The following is a 13,394-nucleotide window of genomic DNA, read 5'->3' on the forward strand; positions in this document are numbered from 1 at the left end:
AAAAAAAAAAATTCCCTGTAGCTAGACTTTTATAGTCAACCCCTTCCCTCACCTTTAACCACTGGCAATCACTCCATCCCTATAGGTTTGCCTTTTCTAGATGCCATACAAATGGAATCATTTAGTATATCCTTTTGAGTCCAGCTTCTTTCACTCAGCATAACGCATCTGAGATTCAGCCATGTTATTGCATGTATCTGTAATTTGTCTCCTTTTATTGCAGAGTGGTATTCCATTGGGTGGATGTACCATACTTGGTGTATCCATTCCCCAATTGAGGAACATTTGGTTTATTTCCAACTTGGGACAATTTTGAATATAACTGTTCTAAGCGTTCATGTATAGGTTTTTGAGTGAATATAGGTTTTCCTTTTACATGGGTAAATACTTAGGGTTGGGTAAATACTTAGGATTGTGATCTTTTTTATTTCACATTCATTCCTGAGGGATATTTTTGTTGTACATATATGGAATTCTGTATAGAGTTCTTCCCTTTCAACAATTTAATAATTTCATCCTGCTGCCTTCAGGCCTATCTGGTTGTTTTTCAAGTTCCTCCTGCCATGGTGTTTTATCCAGAGGTAGTGCTTTTTGTATTTCGATCAGAGTTTCTAATTGTATTGAGAAGGAGAGATAGGCTAAACTGGGCTCATTCCATCCTGGCTGGCCCCAGAAGTCCCAGGTCTCTATCAACCACTGGGAAAAGATATTTTGCAAAGAAATTATAGCCTGCGGACAGAAACCAGGACAGAGCTTTTCTTTTTCTTCTTACCCAGAGGTCACTAACATTCCTAATGACTTATTCTGTGACTTATTCTCTTAGATAACTATTCTTTTTTTTTAAATTTATTGTAATTTTGGCTGCATTGGGTCTTCGTTGCTGGGCGCGGGCTTTCTCTAGTTTCGACGAGCAGGGGCTACTCTTTGTTGCGGTGCGCAGGCTTCTCATTGTGGTGGCTTCTCCTTGTTGCGGAGCACGGGCTCTAGGCACGCGGGCTTCAGTAGTTGTGGCACACGGGCTCTGTAGTTGTGGCTCGTGGGCTTAGTTGCTCCGCGGCATGTGGGATCTTCCCGGACCAGGGCTCGAACCTGTGTCCCCTGCATTGGCAGGTGGATTCTTAACCACTGCACCACCAGGGAAGTCCCTTAGATGAACTATTCTTTAACATGATGCAGGTAAGCAACCTTCTTCCGTATGGAGTGGACAAGCCTCTCTTCTGTGCTTGTTGCAGCATACAAATATTTTTTCCTTGTCCGTGAAGTGGTAATGTGTCACTGCAATGGTGCTACTATAAAGTGTAATGAAGATTTAGGGAAAAGGAGATGTAAATTATGGGATGTAACAGTGCAAGTTGGGAAAATAGAGGCACTTTTCACTTGTACTGTTACTAGTATTTCTGTGAGGTTTGTATAGCATTTTTCAGTATGGCTCTGGAAACCATGCAAGCAATTTTAAATAAAGTTTCTATAAATATGAACTTGGTGACAGGAAGGAATATGGCAGGGACATACAAATAAGGACAGGAGATGGGTAAATGGGAAGTGACATGAAACGGACCAAGAGGGAAGTTCAAAGCACATCATAGACTTTATGCTCATCAGGATTTTTAATCAAGATTAAAAATAGTCTCTATAGAAGTTGCCCTGTCTTTCAGGTGTCAAACTGTCATAACAGCAATAACAGGATTGCTTTGACATCAGTTCTGTCTTTTGATGACTGATGATACCTGCCAGTGGCCCCATTGTTTCTATAGCACTGGGATATGTGGGAAGATTTGGGAGTGGGGAAGGGAGTGTAAACCAAGGATTACAATAAGCCCTAGTTAGCCAGATTGACTCACTCTGAACGAAAGAATACAATTAGCTCCAAGCAGTTTGGAGACTGGTGAACCTTTGTGGCCAGTGTGGTCAATCACGCTTCTGCATGGACTGCTTCAATGGGCTCACGTATCAATTATACCTGTAAGTTTTCTTCACTTCTTTGTATAGTGTATAGACTTAGCTTTAGATATAGACCATGAGTTGGTCTTTAAAACACATTTGATCTCCAACATACTGGAAGGTAGAGAAAATAATCTGGAGAATTAACAACCAATGCATTTGGCCTTTCTTTACCTCTTCCTTTTCTCTTCTCTTTGTCTCTCTGTCTTTCTCGCTTTCCTTTTTTTTGTTTTTAACATACCTGCATGTCTGTGCCTGTGAAGGTTTGCTTTGTTTTGAGAAACTGAATTATGCAATCATTGCCACGCCCTGTGCGCATCCCCGCTTCCATGCTCTCTTGGAGGGATTTAGCTGGGAAATGTTCCACGGAAAAGACAAAAGAAGTTCAGTCATAGTTTATTTCTCTCTGAGTAGCTTATCTTGCTAAACTCAATACTTCTGAGGGGTGGGGGAGGAAGAAGGGTGGGAAAGAGAGAGGGTGGGGTGTTCCTCTTGCTCTTTCATTTCAGTAGCTATAAATTTTTGCAGGGCAGAGGGCTCCTCCCATGTGCCTTTCCCACTTTATTCTCCTTTTCCCCTTCCTTCTTTTCTTCTCTTAATCTCTCCCCAAGTCTGGTGCAATTGTGGTTGGTATTTTGGCGAAGGGGAGAGATCTGTATATCTCTCCATGTTCCCTTACTCCTTCTTCCCACATACATTCCTGGCAAGTCTGCAAAAACTTCATAATGGTTTTCGTCTCAGTCTGTCCTAAAAAAAAAAAAAATGTGCTGTCTATTCAGTTTCTTCTGACAATCTGATGTGTTCCTTTAGATTGTCAGATATGCGATGGCAGATGATTTCAAGGTCCAACAGAAATGTGGCATTCATGATCCAAAGCATAGCATGGGTCATTGGTTTAGGACAGTTTTTTGTGGAGAGGTCTCATCTCTGAAAAGAAGGAAAAGAAGACCCTTTTCATCTTTAGGTTTCATTCAGCTTCTTTATTTTCCCGAATGTACACTGAACTCTCTGAATCAGAGGCTGACTGGGATTAGTCAAAAGTCCACATGAGTTAGAGTTGAGAGCTGAGACAGTAGTTTAAAACAGTGGCTTCTCAACATTTTTTTTTTTTTAGAAATTCACGTTCTTTTATTTATTTATTTATTTATTTATGACTGTGTTGAGTCTTCGTTTCTGTGCGAGGGCTTTCTCTAGTTGCGGCAAGTGGGGACCACTCTTCATCGCGGTGTGCAGGCCTCTCACCATCGCGGCCTCTCTTGTTGCGGAGCACAGGCTCCAGACGCGCAGGCTCAGCAATTGTGGCTCACGGGCCCAGTTGCTCCGCGGCATGTGGGATCCTCCCAGACCAGGGCTCGAACCCGTGTCCCCCGCATTGGCAGGCAGATTCTCAACCACTGCGCCACCAGGGAAGCCCTCAACATTTTTTATATTCATAATTCAGTTTTCAAGACTAGATTTTTTTTGCCAACACTCTTGAAGGCATTTAAATACACTTAATGGGACAACACTGTGAGAAACAACACTGGCTAAGTCAAATAATTATAACACAGTCATTTTAACAGTCATAAGAATATCTACACAGCATCACCTTATTTCATTCATTCTTCAATGCTGTGTTATTGAGCAGAGCCGTGTGCTGCCCTGCCAGCAGTATCTTACATACCTATGAGACAAGGTCCTCAGATATTTCAGCACACATGTCATCTTTGTTGCTAGTTTGACAGTATACCATGTTATCTGCCTCTTACCTCTTACTAGTGGCAAGTCATCTCGTCTACACTACATCTCATGATACATTCAGGGTAATGTTCCATCTGGCACACATCACCATAACGGTATGTATATTCGCTGGTGGCAAAGCTATATTTCAGGGGTCAGCAGACTTTTTTCAGCAAAGAGCCGGATTGTAAATGTTTTTGACTTTGTGGGACATTTGGTCCTAAACTTTCAGTATAATTTGTACAACTGAATAAAAAAAGTTAATCCACCCCACTCAGAAACATTTCTCTGTTTATTTCCAGTCACTTAAGCCACATAAGTGCCCTGTCCTAACTCTCAGCATGAAAATCTGCATAATACAGCACCCTACCTTCTCTAACAGGGAAGGGCAAGCAAGGATGCTTATTATATGCTCATTATTTGCTCACGATTTAACACTTGAACTAATGCCAAGAACAGGGCAGACAGGAAGAACTTGGGATAAAGAAACGCATTCATTCCACACAATGCAAAACAGTAATAAAAGATCTCCAGAATAGTTAAAATGCTGGATTGTCAAAGTGCTAAAGTATACACACACCTTTCCTGTTCTAATATTTAAACAAAGGACATAGTAATGCCAGAAGAACTAAGTACCAGTTAGAAGGCTGAAATGGGAAAAATCAGGACAGTTTTCACATTTTTTAGAGAATGGAAATAGTAACCATCTATCTAAATTTTCTTAGCCTGTGGTCTGTTGTGTGCATAATTGTTTTGGTAAAAAGAGTGTGAGCTCATGCCAGACTATAGCTGAGTTATTAGAAATCAGTCTCTGTCATCTGTGAAGATGAATGATATACCACTAGTTAGAAATGGAGAGGATGTCAATAAGAAGTAGACAGATTTGGTGAGAATAAAGATTCAGAGTGACCCCCTTTAAATCAGATGTGGAACGATGGTAGCTATAAGCCCTGACTGCAATCCTTCAATCAGTCCTTAAACTTTACCAGCATGCTTTATTTTCATCAGTTTAGGAAATACAGCAGGTGACAGTCAGCAAACTACAGCTGATAGACCAGATCCAGTCTGACGCCTATTTTGTAAATAAAGCTTTACTGGGACACAACCATGCCCATTTGTTTATGTACTGTCTATGGCTGCTTTCATAATACAGTGCCAGAGGTGAATAGTTGCAACAGTGAAGTCTTCTATCCTTTTTTTTTAAATTGAAGTATAGCTGATTTACAATGTTGTGTCAGTTTCTGAAAAGTGATTCAGTTATATATATATATATATATATATATATATATATATATAGTTATATATATAGTTATATATATATATATATAACTATATATATAGTTATATATATATTTATATATATTTATATATATAAATAAATATATAAATATATAAATATATATATTTATATATATAAATAAATATATATATAAATATACTATATATAAATATATAGTTATATATATATATAAAACTATATATATAGTTATATATATATAGTTATATATATTTATATATTCTTTTCCAGATTCTTTTCCATTATAGGTTATTACAAGATATTGAATATTTTTCCCTGTGCTACACACCAGGACCTCATTGTTTATCTACTTTATATCTAGTAGTGTGTGTCTGTTAATCCCAAGCTCCTAATTTATCCCTCCTCCACCCCCCTTTTCCCCTTTCTAATATCCTTTAAATTTCCAGTTCAGGTTTGATGTGTACTTTAGTATTTCATAGCTCATGTGAAAAGAACTCATCTTTTTTTTTTTTTTTTTTGTAGAGACCTATTACATTTATTGGACATGAAAACGGGAGGGGGGAGTGGGAGATGTGGGGAAGAGAAGGCGAACGGTGGTGTAACGCCAAGCGGCTTCAAAGCGAGTTTCTAAAATCAGGAATATTTTGCCGATTCACACTCGATTTCCCCTCATGACACGGGACGTTCCTCTTCCTCATCGCTCATAAGCTAGAGAAAAGAACTCATCTTGATTCCAATCTCAATTAATCAGGATTTGTTACATGAACTCTAAAGCTTATATGATATAATTAACAGAAGAAGGCTATAACTTTCTGAGTGGGCTAGATGAACATTCCTATCCAGTTGTACCAGTCATCCTGAAAGTTTGATGGCCTATATGTCTGACCATTTCTTTCTTCAATTCTCAGGGTGACTTAACTCCCCCATGTAGTCCAGCATAATATTTTCCCTCCCTGAGCGTTCTTACACTAGAAATATCCTTTTAAGCATGAGAATTATATGCTTTCTTTTTGGCTTCTCAATGCAAGTCTACCTAGGAGACACTTAGAGGAAACAGAAAGGAGAGGGCATTGACTAAAGCTCAATTTTTTATTGGAACAAGTGAGCAATGGCTTCCTCCAAGAGCATAAAGAGGTAAAGAACAGGGCTTTGTAAGGAGCAAATTGTGTCAGACCAATTTAATTTCCTCCTATGACAGAGTGACAGTCCAAGATGATAAAGAAGAAGAAATAGATACTATCTATATGGACTCGAGAAAGGCTTTTGATTTCATCCAACGTGACATTCTCATCAACAAATTAGGAAGGTCTGGTCCAGATCATGTTGCAGTTAGGTGAAAGCCCCACTTGACAGAGAGCCCTCACTGAAAGTGGGAGCTGTGTGTCCTGTGTTATTCGAGACCTGCTTCAGTCCCCCCACCTTGGAGTTCTGTCTGGAGGAGCAACATATTTGATAGGTTACCGGAATACTTTTGAAAACCAGACAATACGTCAAAGTGAGGATAAGGGTATGTAAGTATGTCTTGAAAAGTTGTAGAACCAGACCCAAGGAAAGGATTAAATTACAGTCATATATAACATAAAAATACTTGGGCATGAGAAGGAAACTGAATGCAAGGTAAGAACGAAGCTGCAGTCACCACTTCATGGCACATGAAGATCTAGACCCGCAGAATTCTAGAGCTGAAAGGATGTTTAGTGTCAAATTGCCCATCTTCCTCATTTCTCAGGAAGCTTCCAGCCCAAAAGAGGAAGTTGCATGCTCAAGGCTACAGAGCTGGTTAGTTGCAACACTGAGAACTCTTAGTTCAGTATTCTTTTTACTAAAAACCATCTCTGGACTTTTAAAAAATAACTTTCTTGAGACATATTTTACATATCAGAGCATTCAGCCATTTCAAGCATACAGTTCAATGATTTTTTTAGTAAATTTACCAAGTTGTGCAACCAGCACCATAAATCAGTTTTAGAGTTTTTCCATCACCCCGTTATGATTCCTTGTGTCATTAACTGTTAATTCCTGTCACCTACCTATCCCCCAGCCCTAGGCAACCACTATAGTAAGTCCTTCTGCGTTGTTCTAGACCTGGTCTAGAATAAAGACTAGAATAGAGACTTGTATAGATTTGCCTTTTCTGGACATTTCATATAATGGAATCTTACGATATACAGTCTCATGTCTGGCTTTTATCACTTATAGTTTTTGAGGACCATCCATGTCGTTGCCTGTATCAGTAATTCATCCCTTTTTATTGCCAAATAGTACTCCATTATATGAATTTATCACATTTTGTTTATTCATTCACCTGTTAGTGGATATTTAGGTTGTTTCTGCTTTGGAACTATTATGAATAGTGTTGCTAGTAGCATTCGTGTGTCACTGTTAACTTTTTAAGTTCAATAACTCTTCCCCCTCAAATTAAGGTTAAATTTTCCATTGAATATGGGCTCTTCCCCTACCCTTTTTCTCCAGAGCTACACAGTAGAGTTCCCCCAGACAGCAACCAAAGTTCCTATTAATGTTCTAATAAATAGCCTTAGGGGATTAAATAGTCCAGAGAAGAAGAGGCTTGTTAATCTAATAACAGTCTTTTATTCTATGATGGCTTATGAGAAACTGTTAGCCAAATGCTTTCCATCTTAGCAGAAAATAAATGAGAGGAATTGGATTTAAACTTCAGCGAAAAACACTTCAGATGGTCATAAGGAGGCACATTTTATATGACAATGGATGCTGTCAAGTTAATTTGCAATATTATAAAAACAAAGCCCATGTAATTTCCTCAGAAGCTTATATGAATGGATTTAAATCTGTCTGAGGCCAGATGGCCCCTTGTGATCCCCTAAAGGGAAGAAAGTCCTTTTGTGGTGCTTCTTCAGTGTGGTAAAGGAAGACATTTGGCCTTTGGTGTTTACAGAGACCATTTCACGGTGCCCATGAGACCAGTTATTGGAGTCATTGTGCCATAAAACCAGTTGATGGAGAGTTTTCTATAAACCACTAAGTGTGGCAGGAGACATTGCTCTCATGTCCTACACAGAGCAGTGTCTCCCAGCTACTATTCTCTCCCTAATAATAACTAGAATAATCATTATTTAATTCTAGAATTGTACAGTTTATAAAGTAATTTTATGTTTAACCTCCTTTTGACTTCATATTTGAGTCTTAGTATTTTCCAGAGTAACCTGTGAGATAGACTCTGTCACATGGCAGTTCAGGGTCCTTTCCAATTTCATTCTATTCTGTTGAGTTGCCTTTATCTCCCATCATTCTCAGCAGTAAACTCTCATCACACTGGACCACTCATTATCTCTTGAATACCACACATGCTTTAGTTCCTCTATCTTTTCACTACACCACCCCTTATATATATATATATATATATATATATATATATATATATATATATATATATATATATATATATATATATATATCTTACATTTTGGAGAACTCTGACTTAGCCTATAGTCAGGTCTACACCTTATCTCTTCTGTAGGTAAATGTTCTCCTTTCCTTTCCTCACCAGAACTTATTGTTCCCCTTTTGGGCACCCATATTGGTTTGGTAATCCTGTACAATATATTAGCTGTGTGACCTTTTATAAGTAGCTTAACTTCTCTGAGTTTTTCTTTCCTTATTTCAAATGCTTTTATGTCTTCCAGGGAAATTCTATGAAATCGATATACCAAAGAATATTATATACAAATGTAATAGTTTAGTATTAATAGTAGAAATGTGAAAATAGACCTCAGATTATAGTTACAACACCTAGTTTTCTGTGGGTCTCTTTGATCCTTGAGGACAGCAATCCTGATGTTTTCATCTTTCTCTCCTAAACATTGAGTCCAAGTCCTGAAACATAATAAAAGAAATTGAATCATTATGAAGTAGGCAGGGGAGATACTATTATCATCAGTTTGCAGATTGAAATTAAGGTCCAAAATGCTGAGTGATATAAGGATTTAGTTATGTCCTGGCCACTTTTCCCTGAGTTTACCAATAGAACTTCCAAAGACTGCTGAAAGGCTTGTACCCTGACTCTACCTAGTATCAAGGGTGAGGTTTCTCAAAGTATTATCTGGGACTATCTGTCATAGACTGACTTCTGAAGATACTTATTAAAAATATAAAATCTCACAAATGTAATTTTGAGCAAAGAAAAGCCAGACACACAAAATCAGAAAAGAGAGGACAGTACTACCAAGTTTACAGAAATAAAAAGTATTATAAAACAGTACTATGAGCAACTGTATGCCAACAAATTGGTTAACCTAGATGTAATGGACAAATTCCTAGAAATGTACAACCTACCAGGACTGAATCATGAAGAAACAGAAAATATGAACAGACCTAACTAGTAAGGAGATTGAATGAGTAATTTTTTAAAAACCTCCCAACAAAGAAAATCCCAGGACCAGATAGCTTCACTAGTGAATTCTACCAAATGTTTAAAGAAGAGTTAACACTAATCGTTCTCAAACTCTTCCCAAAAATTGAAGAGGAGGGAATACTTCCCAACTCATTCTATGAGGCCAACATTATCCTGATACCAAGGTCAGAAAAGGATAGTACAGTTGACCCTTGAACAGCACAGGGGTTAGGGGAACCAACCCCCATGCAGTCGAAAATCTCCGTATAACTTTATAGTCGGCCCTTTGTATCCATGATTCTGCATCCACAGATTCAACCAAGCTCAAGTGTAGGACTGTAGTATGTATTTATTGAATAAAAATCCTAGTAGAAATGGAGGCACATAGTTCAAACCCGTATTGTTCAAGCGTCAACGGTACATGAAAAGAAAACTACGGACCAATGTCCTATATGAATTGTTTTTTTTATTTATTTTATTTATTTATTTTGGTCTTAGTTGCAGCAGGCGGGCTCCTTACTCGCGGCTTGCCAGCTCCTTTAGTTGCAGCACGTGTGCTACTTAATTGCAGCACGTGTGCTCCTTAGTTGCAGCTCATGGGCTCCTTAGTTGTGGCATGCATGTGGGATCTAGTTCCCTGACCAGGGATCAAACCCATCTCCCTTGCATTGGAAGGCAGATTCTTAACTACTGCACCACCAGGGAAGTCCCCCATATGAATATTGATGCAACAATTCTGAACAAAATACTAGCAAACAGAATTCAACAGCACATAAAGAGGATTTTACATCATGACTAAGTGGGATTTATTCCTTGAACGCAAGGGTGGTTCAACATATGAAAATCAATCAATGTAATAAACCACATTAACAGAATGAAGGGGGAAAAAACACAGTTACCTCAATCGATCCAGAAAAAGCATTTGACAAAATTCAACACCCTTTCAGATAAAAACACTTAACAAACTAGGAATAGAAGAAAAATACCTCAACATAATAAAAACCATATATGAAAAGCCCACAGCCAACATCATACTCAATGGTTTGAGCCTGAAAACCTTTCCTCTAAGATTAGGAACACAAAAGGATGCCTGCTTTCACTACTCCTCTTCAGCATAGTACTGGAAGCCCTAGCCAAAACAGTTAGGCAAGAAAAGAAATGAAAGGAATATGAGCTGGAAAGGAAGAAGAAAAATTATCTCTGCTCACAGAATACATGATCTTATATGTAAAAAAATCCTGCAGACAACACACACACACACAATTGTTAGAACTAATAAACTAATTCAGCAGAGTTGCAGGATACAAATCCACACACAAAACTTAGTTGTGGGGACTTCCCTGGTGGCGCAGTGGTTAAGAATCTGCCTGCCAATGCAGGGGACATGGGTTCGATCCCTGGCCTGGGAAGATCCCACATGCCGCGAAGCAACTAAGCCCATGAGCCACAACTACTGAGCCTACGCTCTAGAGTCCACAAGCCACAACTACTGAAGCCCGCGTGCCACAACTACTGAAGCCCGCGAGCCTAGAGCCCGTGCTCCACAAGAGAAGCCACCACAATGAGAAACCTGTGCACCACAACAAAGAGTAGCCCCTGATCACCACAACTAGAGAAAGCCCACGCGCATGCAATGAAGACCCAATGCAGCCATAAATAAATAAATAAATAAATAAATAAATAAATAAATAAATAAATAAATAAATAAATAAGAATCTGCCTACCAATGCAGGGGACACAGGTTCAATCCCTGGTCCGAGAAGATCCCACATGCCGTGGAGCAACTAAGCCCCTGCAGTGCAATTACTGACCCTGCACTCTAGAACCCGCATGCCACAACTACTAAAGGCCGCGCGCTTAGAGCCCGTGCTCCACAACAAGAGAAGCCACCGCAGTGAGAAGCCTGTGCACTGCAACGAAGACCCAATGCAGCCCAAAATAAATAAATTTATTTAAAAAAAAAAACTTAGTTGTGTTTCTATACACTAACAGTAAATCTGAAAAAGAAATTAAGAAAGCAACTCTATTTACAGCAGCATTAAAAAAAATAAAATAGGAATAAACAACCAAGGAGGTAGAAGACTTGTACACTGGAAACTACAAAGTGTTGCTCAAAGAAATTTAAAAAGATGCAAATAAATGGAAAGACATCCTGTGTTCATGGATTGGAATTCTTAATATTGTTAAGAAGTCAGTACTGCCCAAAGTGGTCTACAGAGTCCGCGCAATCCCTATCAAAATCCCGACAACATTTTTTTTTTACAGAAGTCAGAAAATCCATCCTAAAATTGATATGGAATCTCAAGGGATGCTGAATAGACAAAATAGTCTTGCAAAAGAACAAAGTTGGAAGTCTTACACTTCCTGATTTCAAAACTTACTACAAAGCTACAATAATCCAAATAGTGTGGTACTGGCATAAAGACAGATATGAACCAATGGAATAGAATAGAGAGCCCAGAAATAAACCTGTGTGTGTGCATACAAATGATTTTCGATAAGGGTGTCAAGACCATTCAATGGGGAAAGAACAGTCTTTTCAACAAATGGTGCTGAGAAAACTGGATAACCACATGCAGAAGAATGAAGTGGACTCTTACCTTATGCCATATGTAAAAATTAACTCAAAATGGGTCAAAGACCTAAGCATAAGGGCTAAAGCTATTAGGTTTTGTGTTAGACAAAAACGTAGGAGAAAAGCTTTGTGACAGTGGATTTCTTGTTGATTTTTTGGATATGACACCAAAAGCACAAGCAATAAAAGAAAAATCAGATAAATTGGACTACATCAAAATTCAAAAATTTTGTGAATTGAAGGACACTGTCAACAGAGTGGAGAGGCAACTCATGGAATGGAAGAAAATATTTGCCAATCGTATAACTGATGAGGGGTTAATATCCAGAATGTAGAAGGAGCTACAAAATAACAACAAAAAAAACAAACAACCCAATCAAAAAATGGGCAAAGGGCTTGAATAAACATTTCTTGATATACAAGTGACCAACAGGTATATGAAAAGATGCTCAACATCACTAATCATTAGGGAAATGCAAATTAAAACCCCTATAAGATATCCTGTCACACCCATTAGGATGGCTATTATCAAAAAACAAACAAACAAAAAAAAAAACCACCCAGAAAATAACAAGTGTTGGCAAGGCTGTGGAGAAATTGGAACCCTTGCACACTGTTGGTGGGAATGTAAAATAGTATAGCCACTGTGGAAAATAGTATGGTTGTTCTTTAAAAAATTAAAAACAGAATTATCATTTGATCCAGCAATTCTGCTTCTGGGTATATAACCAAAAGATTTGAAAGTAGGAACTTGAAGAAATATTTGTACCCCCATGTTCGTAGCAGCATTATTCACAAAAGCCAAAAGGTGGAAGCAACCCAAGCATCCACCAATGGACGAATGGATAAAAAAAATGTTATATACATACAATGGAAGGTTACTTAGCTTTAAAAAAGAAATAAATTCTGACACATACTACAACATGGATGAACCTTGAAGACATTATGCTAAGTGAAATTAGCCAGTCACAAAAGGACAAATACTGTATGATTCCATTTATATGAGATACCTAAAACAGTTAAATTCATACAGACATGAAGTAGAATGGTGGTTGCTAGGGCCTAAGGGGAGGAAGGAATGTTTAATGGGGACAGAGTCTCAGTTTTGCAAGAAGAAAAAATTTCTGGAGATGGATGGTGATGATGGTTGCACAACAATGTGAATGTACTTAATGTCACTGAACTGTACACTTAAAAATGGTTAAAATGGGGGACTTCCCTGGTGACACAGTGGTTAAGACTCTGCGCTCCCAGTGCAGGAGGCCCGGGTTCGATCCCTGGTCAGGGAACTAGATCCCACATGCGTGCTGCAACTAAGAGTTCACCTGCCACAACTAAGGAGCCCACGAGCTGCAACTAAAGAGCCCACGTGCCACAACTAAGGAGTCCAACTAGGGAGCCGCCTGCCGCAACCAAGACTCAGTGCAACCAAATAAATTAATATTTTTTAAAAGATGGTTAAAATGGTAAATTGCACATTACATGTATTTTACCACAATTTTAAAATTTTTTAATTAAAAATTTAAAAA

The 13,394-nt window shown here is 38.4% G+C and overlaps 1 protein-coding gene across 3 annotated transcripts in view; it reads left to right on the forward strand.

Annotated features, from left to right (window-relative positions):
* The window catches only part of LPCAT2 (lysophosphatidylcholine acyltransferase 2), a 63,940-nt gene that overhangs the window by 32,312 nt on the left and 18,234 nt on the right, over nucleotides 1–13,394 (forward strand). The gene's annotated exons all lie outside the window — the stretch shown is intronic.

Source organism: Balaenoptera physalus (assembly GCF_965194825.1).
Source record: "Balaenoptera physalus genome assembly, chromosome: 19".
Taxonomy (NCBI): Eukaryota; Metazoa; Chordata; class Mammalia; order Artiodactyla; family Balaenopteridae; genus Balaenoptera; species Balaenoptera physalus.